The 15,952-nt window shown below is 34.6% G+C and overlaps 1 protein-coding gene and 1 long non-coding RNA gene across 13 annotated transcripts in view; both read left to right on the forward strand.

The window, feature by feature from the left end:
• LOC127862669 (phosphatase and actin regulator 1-like) overlaps positions 1 to 15,952 on the forward strand; it is a 106,084-nt gene that overhangs the window by 67,160 nt on the left and 22,972 nt on the right. The gene's annotated exons all lie outside the window — the stretch shown is intronic.
• On the forward strand, positions 438 to 2,310 carry LOC127861566 (uncharacterized). Its single transcript, XR_008040264.1, has 3 exons — positions 438 to 1,222; positions 1,674 to 1,764; positions 2,033 to 2,310. It is a non-coding gene; the product is annotated as an uncharacterized LOC127861566 (long non-coding RNA).

A 15,952-nucleotide genomic window follows, 5' to 3' on the forward strand; every position in this document is an offset into this window, starting at 1 on the left:
AACATTTTGATAGTCATTCTCTTCTTAAATTTCTCCGTAATAAAACGTTCATAGATTATAGAAAAGTAAATTGTCAGTTCAAGTTAACCATACCTGTACGAAAATTCTTTGCAGATTCTGTACTGAGTCTGTACAAAATCTGCCCAGAATCAAGACAGAATTCATTTATTCTGTACAAAGAGGACACAGACCTAGAATCTGCCTGGAAAACTGTACAGATTTTTTAAGCAGAATTACAATGAAGCAGAATTTCATCTGTACATTTTACTATACCAAACAGAATTTTTATACTTATCGTTTTTATAAGACAGATTTTTAGCACTCTGCATTTTAGCAAGACAGAATTTTGGTACTTGGCAGTATTAAGCAAGGCAGAATATTGGACTTAGAAAACTATTGAAACAAAATTTCAAAATGGGACTTAAATAATTAAAAAAATTGACTTCTGATTCAAGTTTCTAAATGTTTATTATGAGAAACATTTGCCCTATACAAGAAAAACAATATTTATGTTCAGTTCAATTTATACAATAATTGCCATACATGTATATATTACATGTCATAATATTAAAATATGTGAGTATGTAATGATAATTTACCTTAAAACACTTAAAGTACATGTAGATCTACTATAATCATAAAATATCTTTGAATTAAGGTTCTTACAGTAAACTTGATTTAGGGTTGAATACAAATTGAAAATTGTTTTTCAATTCCCCCCCCCCCCTGACTTATGAAAACTGCTTTGCTTTAATGGTAGTACATATGTATTTCCACTGGGGTTAAATGTTTAGTTTGCCTTCCTCTGACTCTATCTATGAAAAATTGTAATGTCAGTGCTTGTATACACCTCTGTGACAGTTCACTTGAAAATAGTCATAAACCCCTAACAAACAAATCCTGCCCGCTTGATACTTGTAATGTGAAACTGGGGCTATCTTTACTGGCTTGCTGGAATGTGTATAATCTCTTCTGATTGGTTGGGAGCCAAATTTGAACGTGTAAACATAGATCCATGCAGGACCTGAAATGTAGTTTCAAAGCAATGTTGGGAATTTTTAAAGTTGAAGTTTTAACAATATCCTGATATACTTTAATGGACATTCTTAAACAATTAATTAGAATGTGGAAATCAACATTTTGTGTGTCAACAAGTCTCTAAAAGAGGAATTCAGTGAGTTATGAAGCGGCCCTTTTGGAAATGCTTTGAACTGTTAAACAGGTTTGTATTGTTTTTCTTTACATTGTTATCTTATAATGTTATGTTTAATTTAATGATATAATTTAACAGTTACAAAGATCTGTTTTGGTGGGTGATTAACATTTTAAATAAATGATGACACCAATTATCTTTGCAGTAAGTTCACATAAAAGACATGTCAGTCAAAGGTATCTCTATCTTACAAAACCAACATATAGTTGTAACAATCAATTGCCTAATCAGTGACCAAATGAAAGGGCAATGTAACCAATACTTAGATTTATTTATGAATAACTACTCTGTCACAAAATGTAAAGCCTTTTTTTCAATTACATATTTACGAAAGCTATGATTGTTATCACTTAAGGGGTGTTGCTTTATTTAAGTTGTAATTTTAGTAGATCCCATATGATCACTTCATTCAGATTGGCTAAACAAAGTAATTTTTAAATAGCATTTTTTTTGCTTTCAGCGATTGTCAAAAAAGATTGTGTAGCAACTTACCCCTGACAACGACCTCAGAAGTGCAGTCACAGAGTAATGGTGCTGTTATCACTTAAAAGGTGTGAAGCAAAAACTTAAAAGAATGTGGTTTGTAACTAAATCAACATTACAAATTGTCTTTTTATAAAACACCCAATGAAATGACCTACATCTGAAAAAATGTCATATTTATTTTATAATGTGAAAAGCAAAATATAAAGAGAAGCAAGTTGGTGAACCATGTTGCGTTATTTAAGTTGTAATTTTAGTAGATCCCATATGATCGTTTCATTCAGATTGACTAAACAAAATGATTTAAAAATAGTTATGTGTATTTTTTGCTTTCAGCAACCATCAAAAAAGATTGTGTAGCAACTTTCCCCTGACAACGACCACTGGCTCAGTTAAGTGCAGTCACAGAGTGATGGTACCTCACCAGGGTCTAGTTCAGGCAAATGAAGATCTCTAAAAGGGATTTTTATCTCAATATAATAACTGTAATTTCTTAAAACATAAACTTACTTTATTTACTGTGTTTTTATGTCATTATAACAGTGATACAGTAATGTGTGTTGTATTTAGGGATTTATTTCTTAACGGGATGTGTAAGAGTAAATTATTTTATTTTATTGACTGTCAGTATTTGTTACTTTTCTTATATATATATAAACATGTCATAATATCATTAAATAAAAATGTTTAATATTTACAGCTTATATATTTTACTTTACATTTTGCTACATTTTTCTGTACAGAATTTTTTGTGTGTACAGATTTTATTTTGTGTACAGATTTTATTTTGCACAGAATCCCATTCTCACATTTTGGTTCTACCCACATTTAATTCTGCCCAGATTTTTTCTGCCCCTAAAATATTCTGCTTAATTTAAATAATTCGTAAAATCTGTACAGAATTCGTTCTTTGTTTATATTGAAAAAATCTATAAATAGAAATCTGCTTCAACTCATTTTTAATGGACACCAAATATTTTCTGCACAGGTTCTATACAGATTTTGTATATTTTATTCTGCACATAATCTGGTTACAGTCTGCCCAAACTTTTTCGTACAGGTCATGGCTTCCAAGCGTAAGTTCTTGACGTTGGAAGAACGCGTTAAGGTCATTAGTTTGTTAGGTAAAGGACACAGTTGTAGACGAGTGGCTAGTGATCTTGGTGTAGGAAAAACTCAAATTCAGAGCATTTTAAAGCGTAAACATGAGATTGTGGACGAATTCGCGGAGAACGTAAACTGTGAAAGTAAACGCCCTAAGCGTGAGTCGGAATTCGCGTCAGTGAATGACTTAGTGCATAAGTGTAGAAATGCAACATGTAATAAATATACAAATGTAAAACAAAACTGTGTTTTCAATCCTTTATTTCCATATACATGCATAAGTATTGAAACATTTAAACAATAGAGCACATACATAGATAAGGTACCTGTTAAAAAACTACTAGCATATTTTGCAAAGTTTCGATCGACCCTGCGAATAAAGACCACCTGTGAACAAAGACCACAACGACCAAATCCCTTGATTGGTCTTTATTGACAGGTTGGACTGTATAATAATTGTATTGACAGTGTAATAGTCACTAGGTGTGATCTGGGGTTAAGTTTATATCTATTTATTGTCCCCTACTGGTAAAACCGGAGGGCACCTATGGTTTGCGCTCTGTGTGTCTGTGAGTCTGTCTGTCTGTCACACTTTTCTGGATCCTGCTATAACTTTAAAAGTTCTTCATATATTTTCATGAAACTTGAAATATTGATAGATGGCAATATGGACATTATGCACATCATTTCATTTTTCAAAAATTCTGGTTGCTATGGCAACAAATAGACCAGAAATACTGCTGAAAATGGTGGTTTTCTGGATCCTGTGATAACTTTAAAAGTTCTTAATATTTTTAGCTCACCTGTCAAGAAGTGACATGGTGAGCTTATGTGACCGTGGGATGTCCGTTGTGCGTGTGTGCGTGCATGTGTGCATCCGTCAACAATTTGTTTGTGTAGACAGTAGAGGTCACAGTTTTCATCCAATCATTATGAAATTTGGTCAGAATGTTTATCTTGATGAAATCTGGGTTGGGATTGTATTTGGGTCATATGGGGTCAAAATCTACGAGGACCGCTTATATGAAGTATAAAATTCTTCTTTCATTGTGGAAAGAAGGATGGCCGAGTGGTCTAATGCGCAGACTTTTTACTCCAGTACTCCAGGGGTCAGTGGTTCGAGTCCTGCTGTGGGTTACCTTTTTTTCTATTTTTGTCCCTACCGGTTTCACCGGAGGCGAATTATGGTTTGCGCTCTGTCTGTCAGTCAGTCACACTTTTCTGGATCCTGCGATAACTTTAAAAGTTCTTAATATTTTTTCATGAAACATGAAACATGGATAGATGGCAATATGGACATTATGCACGTCATTTCATTTTGTTCCTACGTCAAAAATTCTGGTTGCTATGGCAACAATACTAGAAGTACTGCTGAAAATTGTGGTTTTTTGGATTCTGCGATAACTTTAAAAGTTCTTAATATTTTTTCATGAAACTTGAAACATGGATAGATGGCAATATGGACATTATGCACCTCATTTCATTGTCTTCCTACATCAAAAATTCTGGTTGCTATGGCAACAAATACAAAAATAAATTTAAAAAATCTGACAATGGTGGAATTTCTGACAATGGTGGAGTCGGTAGGGGACTATATTGCTTGGCAATAGTCTTGTTTAATTTAATTCTTGATTTTTTACTGGAGCTTTTTAGATCAAATGTTTACATTTATCAATATAAAGCATTTAATGACAAACTTCAAAACATGCCAACATCTGTGAAAAGGCCCCTTTAGTAAACTGTAAGGAACATGCAGTTACTATGCAAAGTCAGCGTCTGTCTGAAAACAAAAAGAAACTGCAACATAAAAAAAAAGTGCAAAAACTCTGCCAGAGTTGTGGAAACAAAATTTCACAGACAGTAAACATTTTGAACAAATGGTGCCTGCCAAAACATGCATTAATGTTTCCAATGAAAACGTTGATTTGACTGTGTGCCAAACCGTGACTGAAATTTCATGGCCTACTCCCCCACCGCCTAGTAGTAGTAGTTCATCTGAAACATCCCTAAATTAAGAAAAAAAACAGTCAGTGTCTTGTCAAACAAATTTTAAGTGTGATGATGATTCGGACAATACAAAATGTTATAAAATGACAAGGTATTTGTGTGCTAAGCAAAACAAGAATTTAAATAAACTCATCAAGAACATCAACTTGTCTAAGTGCAAAATTGCAGAATTGGAAAAAGACGTGGACATTATTCCATAAAGAATATCAATAAAAATATCGCAACGTATGGGATAATAATGGTACAAAGCGTTGTGTGTTCAGGTTCTTCCTTTTACTTCTGATTCAAATATAATCAATGACATATATAAACAACAACAAATATAACGTGACGTCAAGGACGTACTACACTAAAGCGCGGCGCGGCAAATAACGTTACGTTACATTCACAACAAAAAAGACGAAATTGCCCGCATAAATTTGAAAAAACTTTAATATAATCAAACAAAACTCCAAATGAAATATAGTCAGAATATTTATCTTGATAATATCTGATTTTGGATCATATATGGGTCATCTGGGGTGAAAAATTAGGTCACCGGGCAAATTCTAGTAAAACCTTGTGTAGATGAAAGAGGTCACAGTTTTCATCATGTCTTAATGAAATTTTGTCAATGTATTAATTAATGAAATCTGGCTTGGGATTGTATATGGGTCTGATAGAATTTAAGTTCATGTAGCAAGGTTAGTAAGGTGAGCGATTCAGGGCCATCATGACCCTCTTGTTTAATGAAACTTGCAACATGGATAGATGTCCGTTTCCTGGGACTAGAAACAGTTACTTTGTGCCTATGGGGGAAATCTAAAGAATGCTTTCACTGTGTGGATTGAACCCATGACCTCCTGATCTCGAGGCAGACACCATGTCCACTACACCTCAGTCTGGAGTTTAAAGTGTTTGTAATGTGACCCAGGTTTATTTCAGTATTGTCAAAGACCGGTCTGAAACCTTATGTCTACTGGTAAATGACAAAAAGTTCATAAACAAATTAGTTGTATTGTTATTATGATGCCATTCCAATCTTCCTGCATACCTCTCATTCAAGTATTGCATGTGTCAGTTATGTGCCTTAGATTGTTCAGTAAACAAGTTTGCCAAGGTAAAGCTTGCAAGAAATAAACTTGGCCCTGGCCTTTACTCAGTGAATGTATTAAAATACTCATATGATGAATACATTAGATTCTATACTGGAAGAGATTTATTACAATACTCATAGGATTAATTCATTACCCTCTATACTGGAAGCCATTTGTATCCAATGAAGTGTACCTCACTAAGTTCAGTGTTATGGCCTCAATTAACTTGTGAAATGTGCAAGACCAAATCTGGGTGCAGGGGTATGATAGAGGGTTAACCCTTTACCACTTAGATACTATTTTGACATGCTTGTAGTCCCTTATGAAAGTTGTATTTTATTTAAGACCTTTCTTACTACATTCAATTTATAAAGGCTTCATCTCGAACCTTAGATACTGATGAGCAGCGAACAGCAGAAAACCTTAACAGACTGCTAGTTACTTGAAGGCTGTTCTGAGTTTAAGCTGTTTGCAAAAGCCATTTTCATTAGCTCCTTATGGGGTTAAGGATTAAGCTCACTTGCACCAATAAAATGTAAATGTTGTTGATTTATTATTACTGACCCCCATTATATCATTGAAATACTGTTTAGTATGATAAAACAGCTACAAAAACTACAAGGAAACAAAAACACAAGAAGTGCGTTCCACCTTAACTCTTGTAAAGTTAACCCATTTATGCCTAGCATCTAGAAAAAAGGCCTTGGCAAACAGCGTAGATCCAGATGAGACGCCGCATGCGGCGTCTCATCAGGGTCGGCGCTGATTGCTTTAAGGAATTTCTGTAAGAAATATTCTAAATATAGAAATAAATATATTAAACATCCCTAATTTTGTAAATAAATTGATCCAATTTAGAAGGATGGGAGAGTCCACGAGGCATTAATGGGTTAACAATGCCCTTCTGCATATTGATAGACTTTGGTAATCCTTAACAGAGTGTTAGGCATTAAGAATATGATTGCTCTAAGCTGTCCATCTGTACTTTATGTCTGTACATACGTTATTACTTTATGTCTGTACCTATGGTAATACATCACGAAGCTTGTCTTTTTTACTCTCTTTGGGTCTGACTTAAACTTTCTCAGTTGGATGACCTTAATATGTAGAAAATTGATGATAAATAATGATGATGTTGTGACAATTGTTGGCAAAATTGCAACCTTTTGTTAGTTTTTCCACAATGACATATATATTCCCCGAATTTTGTTTTAGTAACTCCTCTTTGTCTAATCCCTGAACTGTCAAACTTTCTCAATTGAATGACCTTTATGTGCACTCTCATCATGATCATAAAGAAAGGAATTTTGATTGTGACCTGTTTTGGCTTTATTGTGGAAATAGCCTTTTTGTCCACTGCAGAATATACAGTAGATTTACACTTGCGTTGTGTGACATCCCAGTCTGTAAAACATTACTACTGTCATAGTTTCTTGTTTAAATTCATTGTATAACAAAGACCTGACACGAAATGTGCATGAATTGTTGTAAAATTTACATACTGTTTCATAAAAGTTTCAAATATGGGGCTATCGTCATTCTGTAAGATGTGAATTATGCTTCATATGTCAGAGGGAAGTGTCATTCCTTTGATTGATATAGTGAGATTGTGAATTATGTTAATTGCCTAAGTGTTATTAATACTCATAAAATTTGCAAATTACAATAATCCATCCCCCACACCCACTTGTTAGGGTTATTACATACGGTAGGAGTCACTGAGTCCTGTATGTCTGTTCATCAATGTGTTCTGAAACTTTTCAAAACTGTAACTTTTCCATGCATTTAAGGATTTCACAAAACAACTTGGCCCTATACCACTCAGATATGCATTGTGACATGTTTGCAGTCCTTTAGATCATATTAAATTCAACCTTTCTTACAAGATTCAAGTTTTAACAGCTTCTTTACCCACCCTAAGATAATGATGAGCAGCCATCTGTATAAAACCTGAATGGACTGCAAGTTGCAGTTGGTTATTTGCAGGCTGTTGTGGTTTTATGTTGATTGTATGTAGCCATTTTCACTTTGATTCTGAGCAGGAAAAGATTAACCTGCTTGAGATGGTGTACTCAAAAACCACAGCTAGGTCAAGGTCATCATTTGTGTTCAAAGGTCAAAATACAGCATTTTAGTATCAAAATAAGACTTGTCAGCTCTATTACCTGACAATGATACCATTACTTTAACCTTTTCCCACTTAGAAGCTAAGTGAAATTGGCTATGTGCAAACAGCATAAAACCAGAACAGCCTGTGAGTAACTCGCAGTCTGTTCAGGTTTTATGCTGTTTGATGCTCATATGTATTTAATGGTTGGAACTGAAACCTTCGAAACTTGGATCTTGTTAGAAAGACCTTTAATTAAATGCAACTTTTTAAGTGACTACAATGCATAAAATACGTATCTTCTAGTGGGAAAGGGTTAAAATAACTTCACAAAATGTTCAACTTCAGGAGAGTTCATGTGGCAATTTGCAAAAAAATGGCTACCTCTTATAATATAAGGTTAAGATTATTATTTCAAGGTCTTAATAGTTCATTTGCAAAGAAGGGCTTGTCAGTTGAATACCTGTTATTTGTGTACTAGACCCATTTGCATAAAAAATACACCTTTAATTACTGGTGGATATTTTGTTTGTGAACATTTTACACCCACTGCTCAAACCAAATGGTTTGAACAAATAGAAATTCACTGTATGGCATATAATACATCTAATAGCAGTGAATCTGTTTATGCATTGGAGTATTTTCTCTCTGAATCATTAACAGAAACCATTTGTTCTGGCTCCAGTACTAGCATCATCCCCAGTGAGAGCTATAGCCAAGGGAAGTGATGTTCTATGTAAATGTTTGAGTAAGATATCTGGATCTTGTTTATATGCCCACCTGTGGTTATAGAGTGTGGAAGCTGTGACCTGATTCAAGTGCTGATTTCAGTTATTTTGGGGACGTTTTTGTGAAATTCAAAAAATTGTTGAACGGCTAAGGTAATATAATATCTTTAATTTTATATTGAGGTGATATGAAGTGGGACATATGTTACGTGGAATTCCTAGAAATTGAATACCTGTGCTACAGGTAAAAACAAGATTATCTTTACATTGAAATCATGCTTTACTTTCATAGTTTTATATTTTTTATATGAGCCTTCATCTGGGATATTGGGGGTTAAGGCATATCCACATTTGTGTAAAGTGTTTCGCATATTAGCTTTCGCAGTCGGCACATGCTAATCAGGGGCAAAACTTTCTCCCTGAACTTGGGTTTTGCTGAGAAGAGACTTCATGTAAATGAAAAATACCATAAAAGTGGAAAGTGTGATCCCTAATTAGCCTTTTCTTGCTGCACAGGCTAATGAGGGACAACACGTAATAGGCACATTGCATTAACCCCCATATTCCCAGTGCAATGCTTGTATGTTTATGAACGGTACTAATGAAGTGGTTGTGGCCTATGAGGGGAAAAACATGTGGATCAAGTAATACAAATTCTACCTACTTTCATTATGTAATTTAAATTTATTTGTTTGAAACTGAATGAGGTAGTTCATTATTATTATAAATCATGACTTATTTTCTCTACTAAGCTCTCCATTTCAAGGGTTCATTATGAAATGGTTGCATAAGCTCAACATTTCTACATTATATACGATAGTTTTGAGTAGATTGACATGCAAACATCAGTGTGGCTTTGTTTCTTAGGTAAAGGTTTGTAAGTACCAATTTCTGCTGTTGACTTAATGTACCAGCTATCACATCATAACTTGTCGAAAGCCTGGTATATTTTATGGTTATAACTTACCAAACTGCAAGTGCTTGTGAAGATGTACATTATATAAATCTCTTTCTTGGGATGATATTATGTTAGCACCTCAAAAAAGATACAAATACCACTTAACTTTGCGTGTTAATCATGTAGTGTTATGCAGTTTGGTGTTCCAATTAAGGTAAGATTTGATTTATGTCTAATCAGTTGGGGGTTTTACTTATTCAGATGTTATTTTGCTGCCCTTCTATAACCTTATTTAATTAATTATTTTATTTAAAAACAGCCACCTTACAATAATTTTGGTAGTTTGTACCAAGGCTATCAAAACATCATTGTCCAATAGTTTTGCTTTCATGCTTCTTGACTATTAAATTTAGTGTTCTTTCCCATCATTTTAGTTTAATTATTACTGATTTTTTTCCCAGTAACATATAGTTTTAAGTCCCTCTGGAAATATAATAAAATGAAAGATTCATTAACTCTGTCTATATCTTGGGAGAAACTGTGTAAAGTAATCAAAAGAAGTTTTATTGTTCATTAATATTGGTGATTATTTTTCTAAGGTAAAAAACTTAATGACCTGATAAGTAAAAATTCATATTTATTTTAATAGTGTAATACAACAGGTTCTATGATGGGAATCATTTAACTCTAGGCAATCTTAAATTGCAATATTTTGCATACATCAATGCGAATATTGCTGCAGCTCTCACATTTCCTTTCATGATATAAAAGAAAAAAAACAAACAACAGATCTACTATAAAATGTTTTTGCTATCCAATCATTTTACTTCCTGCTTCGACGTTCAGATTTCTTATTAAAAAATATACAATTTCTATGCTTCTCATTTCCGTAATGTCTGATGTCTGTTAGTCTTTAAAGATTGGGAAAGTAAGCGAGTGACAAGCTGGTTAATGGTTACACAGTAGACTATGCATATGTGTGTCTAGATAAAAGCGGATATGATAACTGTTAAATATTTAACATAGCAACTTGATATTTGGCATGCATGTGCATCTTATGGAGCTGCACATTTTGAGTGGTGAAAGGTGAAGGTCAAGGTCATCCTTCAAGGTCAAATGTCTAATATATGGTGTCTGTCCGTCGGTCCAAAAACTTTTAACATTGGCCATAACTTTTTCACTATTGAAGATAGCATCTTGATATTTGGCATGCATGTGTATCTCCTGGAGCTGAATATTTTGAGTGGTGAAAGGTGAAGGTCAAGGTCATTCTTCAAGGTCAAATGTCAAATATTCCGTCCGTTCGAAAACTGTAACATTGGCCATAACTTTTTAAATATTGAAGATAGCAACTTGATATTTGGCATGCATGTGTATCTCACGGAGCTGCACATTTTGAGTGGTGAAAGGTCAAGGTCATCCTTCAAGGTCAAGGTCAAAGGTCAAATTTTGCAATATTGAAGATAGCAACTAGATATTTAAAATGCATGCGTATCTCATGGAACTGCACATTTTTTAGTGGTGAAAGGTCAAGGTCATCCTTCAAGGTCAAAGGTTGAATAGATGGCTTCAAAGCAGCGCAATAGGGGGCATTGGGGTTCCGACAAACACATCTCTTGTTGCACATAAAAAGACATGATGGTTTATCCCACAAAGGGAATCTGTGTGATATTTGTAAATGAGTTGTCTATTTGTGTAATCACCTGTTTGGATTTGGTTGATTCGTAACAAGTTGAGTGCTCCTTTTAAAAATAGTAAGTAAATGTGTATAAGAATTTAAAAAAATCAGTTTTGGCTTTGTATTGTTATTAGAAAGTTGAATAGACCAAATTTGCATTAATGAATGATTATTGAAACACTTGGGATTATCTTAATAGACATTTAGTTAAAAAAAATTAATTAGCCGCATTCTGCAAAAATTAGGCTTAATATGCATATGTGTAAAATGTCAATGTCCAGATTAGCCTGTGCAGTCAGCAAACTTTCTGCCTAGAATGAATTTTTGTTTTGAAGAGACTTTTAAGAAAAAAAGCCGTTAAAACAGGTGTCGTCTTTGATTAGCCTGTGCAGACTGCACAGGCTAATCCAGGAGGACACATTACTCACATGAATTCAACCCCATTTCCCAATAGTGAGGCTCATATTTAGTTAAAACATAAAATACTGCTACACAATAATATTGTCCAAATACAAAACCATCTGGAAAATAATACAACTACAGTTGGTATCTTCAGGCACATCACTAATGTTGTCATCAAGAATTATTGTGTCACATAAGACCAAAAGCAAAATTCCGCTGAATTTGCTCCCTAAATGAGATGGCTAAATTTTTGCATAATACAAACTCTGAAAGATCCATACCATAAATGGTAGAAAAAAAATTGTCAACATAATACGGCCATTATGGAATAACAACTCGGGCATAGGGGGTTTCCATCCTACGCACTCTAGCAGTTTAATGGCTGTCGCCCACGTTCTGAAGTTGTAAATGCCATGGAAAACGTCTGTATTCCAATGATTTTAACAGCTCAGCAGATTTGATGTTGAAATTTGAGGTAATATAAGGAAACCTTAGGGAGTCGGTCTAATGCAATAAATGAGTCGGCACCGTGTGTGTATTTCATGACTGGGTTATTTTTAATTGTAAATGATGAATGGATTATGTGCCTGTTTCTCTTTGGGGATGAAGTTAGAACTGATTCATTTCTGAAATGCTTTTTAGCTCTCAATGATCGCCTTTTGTCCATAGTGTGTCGTCCGTCATCAACATTTGCCATGTGAATAATAATTGTTGTGAGAACTTGGTCAGAGCTTTTGTCCCAATGATATCTTGAACGTCTTCTAAACTGGGTCACTTGACATTCAAAACTAGGTCAGGTGATCAAATTGAAGAAAAAGCTTGCTAACACATCACATTAATGGTAAAATCTTAATTGAACTTTGGCATAACATTTTTAGCTCATCTATTTTTTTTTTTTTAAATATGAGCTATTGTTATCACTTTGGCGTCGGCGTCGGCGTCCGGTTAAGTTTTGCGTTTAGGTCCCTTTTTCTCAGAAAGTATCAATGCTATTGCATTCAAACTTGGTACACTTACTTACTATTATAAGAGGACTGGGCAGGCAAAGTTAGATAACTCTGGCGTGCATTTTGACAGAATTATGTGCCCTTTTTATACTAAGAAAATTGAAAATTTTGGTTAAGTTTTGCGTTTAGGTCCACTTTACTCAGAAAGTATCAATGCTATTGCATTCAAACTTGGTACACTTACTTACTATCATTAGGGGACTGGGCAGGCAAAGTTAGATAACTCTGGCGTGCATTTTGACTGAATTATGTGCCCTTTTTATACTTAGAAAATTTAAAATTTTGGTTAAGTTTTGTGTTTAGGTCCATTTTATTCCATAAGTATCAAAGCTATTGCTTTCATACTTGCAACACTTACTAACTATCATAAGGGGACTGTGCAGGCAAAGTAATATAACTCTGACTGGCATTTTGACAGAATTATGTGCCCTTTTTATACTTAGAAAATTGAAAATTTGGTTAAGTTTTGTGTTTAGGTCCACTTTATTCCTACAGTATCAAAGCTATTGCTTTCATACTTGCAACACTTATTAACTATCATAAGGGGACTGTGCAGGCAAAGTTATGTAACTCTGACTGGCATTTTGACGGAATTATGTGCCCTTTTTTTCCTAAGAAATTGAAAATTTGGTTTAGTTTTGTGTTTGGTCCACTTTACCCCTAAAGTATCATAGATATTGCTTTCATACTTGGAACACTCGCAAACTATCATAAGGGTTCAGTAAAAGGACAAGTTGCATAACTCTGGTTGTCATTTTTACGGAATTATGGCCTATTTTTGACTTAGTAACTTTGAATATATGGTTAAATTTTGTGTTTCGATCCACTTTACTTCTTAAGTATCAAGGCTATTGCTTTCAAACTTCAAATACTTTCATGCTATCATGAGGTTACTGTACCTGGCAACTTGAATGTTACCTTGACCTTTGAATGACCTTGACTCTCAAGGTCAAATTATTAAATTTTGCTAAAATTGCCATAACTTCTTTATTTATGATTAGATTTGATTGATACTTTGACAAAACTACTCTTACCTGACACAAATATTTATTTTTATTATTTTATGTTAGAAATACCGTCCAACCATCGCACCCAAGAATCCCCCCCACCCCCCCCTCCCCCCACCCGAATTTCCCCCCTAATTTTTTTTTTTTTTTTTTTTTTTTTTTTTTTTAAGATCATGAAACGGTTAAAAAACACAAATATTTATTTTTATTATTTTATGTTTGAAATACCGTCCAACCATCGTACCCAAGAACCCCCCCCTCCCCCCCCAAATTTTTTTCTTTTTGCATTTTTTTCCGCATTTATGGAAAATAATGTTAAAAATGTCCACACCCCCACACTATACACCCCTCTTCACTTCACCCCTCCCTTTTTTGTGATTGAAAATGAGAGTCTCTTCACCTTTAAAAAGAAAATAGATGAGCGGTCTGCACCCGCAAGGCGGTGCTCTTGTTTTCTAATTGTGTCTCAGTTGTATTAGAAAATTATTCCGTTTGCTCAAGCCAGGGTGTGGGGCAGTTTCCTTATATGGCCAGTGGCGTAGCTGCTATTAGGCACAGCGGGCCCGGGCCTACAATTTCTTTTGAAACATTAAAAAAATATAAATGCTTCAACTTTGAAAAAACGCATTAAAATGTTGACATTGAGATAAAACAGTTAACCATCAAAGAAAAACAGGCCGAGGTCTGATATTTTCTTATCTTATTATTTGTCTGGATATGCTTTAAATCTCACCACAGTCGTTATAGGATTTAACAATTATCAGGGGGAGGACCACCGGACCCCCCATTTTTATGTAGCATATCTGGGCCTACACAAGAAATATCTTTTACAAAGATATACGACGTTGATTGTGGTTGGAGTTTTTGAAAGGTAAAGAAATCATTGAATGAGATTAAGGATAGCAAATGTCTTTTTCTGTGCAGTTCTTAGCTGCATCACACGCAGTACGGGATGTTACAAGGAGTTTTCGCGGCTTATTTTACATTATGACATATTGCTGGTCATAAACCTATACATACATAACAGAAAACCAAAAAAAAATGGAAGTGAAATTAAAACCATATGAGTCAACCGGCCACACGCGAAGTATCCGTACATGTTTGAAATATTTATATGCGCGTTCTGCAAACAAACCTGTTTTAGTGGTTTGTCGGGCATTGCTATGTGATTCGATTATTAACAGTATCGAGAATCATCTCGCTCATGCTTAATACATTAGTCACTATGGTGGAATAATTATTGTTAAATTAATTTAAATTAATACTTATCACGGTATTGTTGAAAACACGTTAAGAATCTATTATTGACATACCATAATTATATCGCTGGATATCTTCATTTAACATCTTTCTGGTCTAAAAAAATTCCAGTTCACCTAGTTCACGCTACAGCGTCTTTATTATATAACGATTATTTTACTCGCCGCGAACTTTGGTCAGCACATAAGGTAGTCGAGAAGATGCAGCGATGACCTGTATCTGACCCTGATACCTCGCGGGTTGCAATGCAATGCATTAAAGTGAGGCCTCGCTTCCACTGCTCTTTATACTTTTACATGTTAACATGTTGACAGGAATATGGAAGTTAGTACTAAATATAAGATAGCCTTTAAAGTACAAATGTTCTCGCGCTGGAATTCCTCTGAAAATAAAAGGTGCACGCAAAAACTGTATTGATGTCAAGATTGAGTGTAAAACTGTTCTATCTCTGAAGCCTTTTTATTAGAGATAAAATTGTTTCATGCTGAACACGCAGTAAAACAGTGTTACAAAGATGCGGACATGTTTCCAATCTTCTGGTCGTATGCTCAAAAAATCAGCTTATGGGATAAATGAAATGTATTAATTCTGACCTAGCTGCGGGAAATTTGATTTGAATTTAATTGGACAGTTACAAAGGTCAGGTAAGGTGAAAAGCTGGCTTAATACAGCTACGCCGAAAAAATGCTAGTTACGCCCCTGATGGCTTCAGTGAAGCCTTGTGAACACACTAGTTTATATACATGGGTGTGGGTGTGTGTAGCTCACTTCAGCACAAGGTTGCTGCCTATGATGATATTTATGTCCCCCTTTGAAGAAGAGGGGGTATATTGTTTTGCACATGTCGGTCTGTCCACCAGATGGTTTCCAGATGATAACTCAAGAACGCTTAGGCCTAGGATCATGAAACTTCATAGGTACATTGATCATGACTGGCAGATGACCCCTATTGATTTTCAGGGCAAAGGTCAAGGTCACAGTG

This window comes from Dreissena polymorpha, chromosome 16, assembly GCF_020536995.1.
Source record: "Dreissena polymorpha isolate Duluth1 chromosome 16, UMN_Dpol_1.0, whole genome shotgun sequence".
In the NCBI taxonomy this organism is placed as follows: Eukaryota; Metazoa; Mollusca; class Bivalvia; order Myida; family Dreissenidae; genus Dreissena; species Dreissena polymorpha.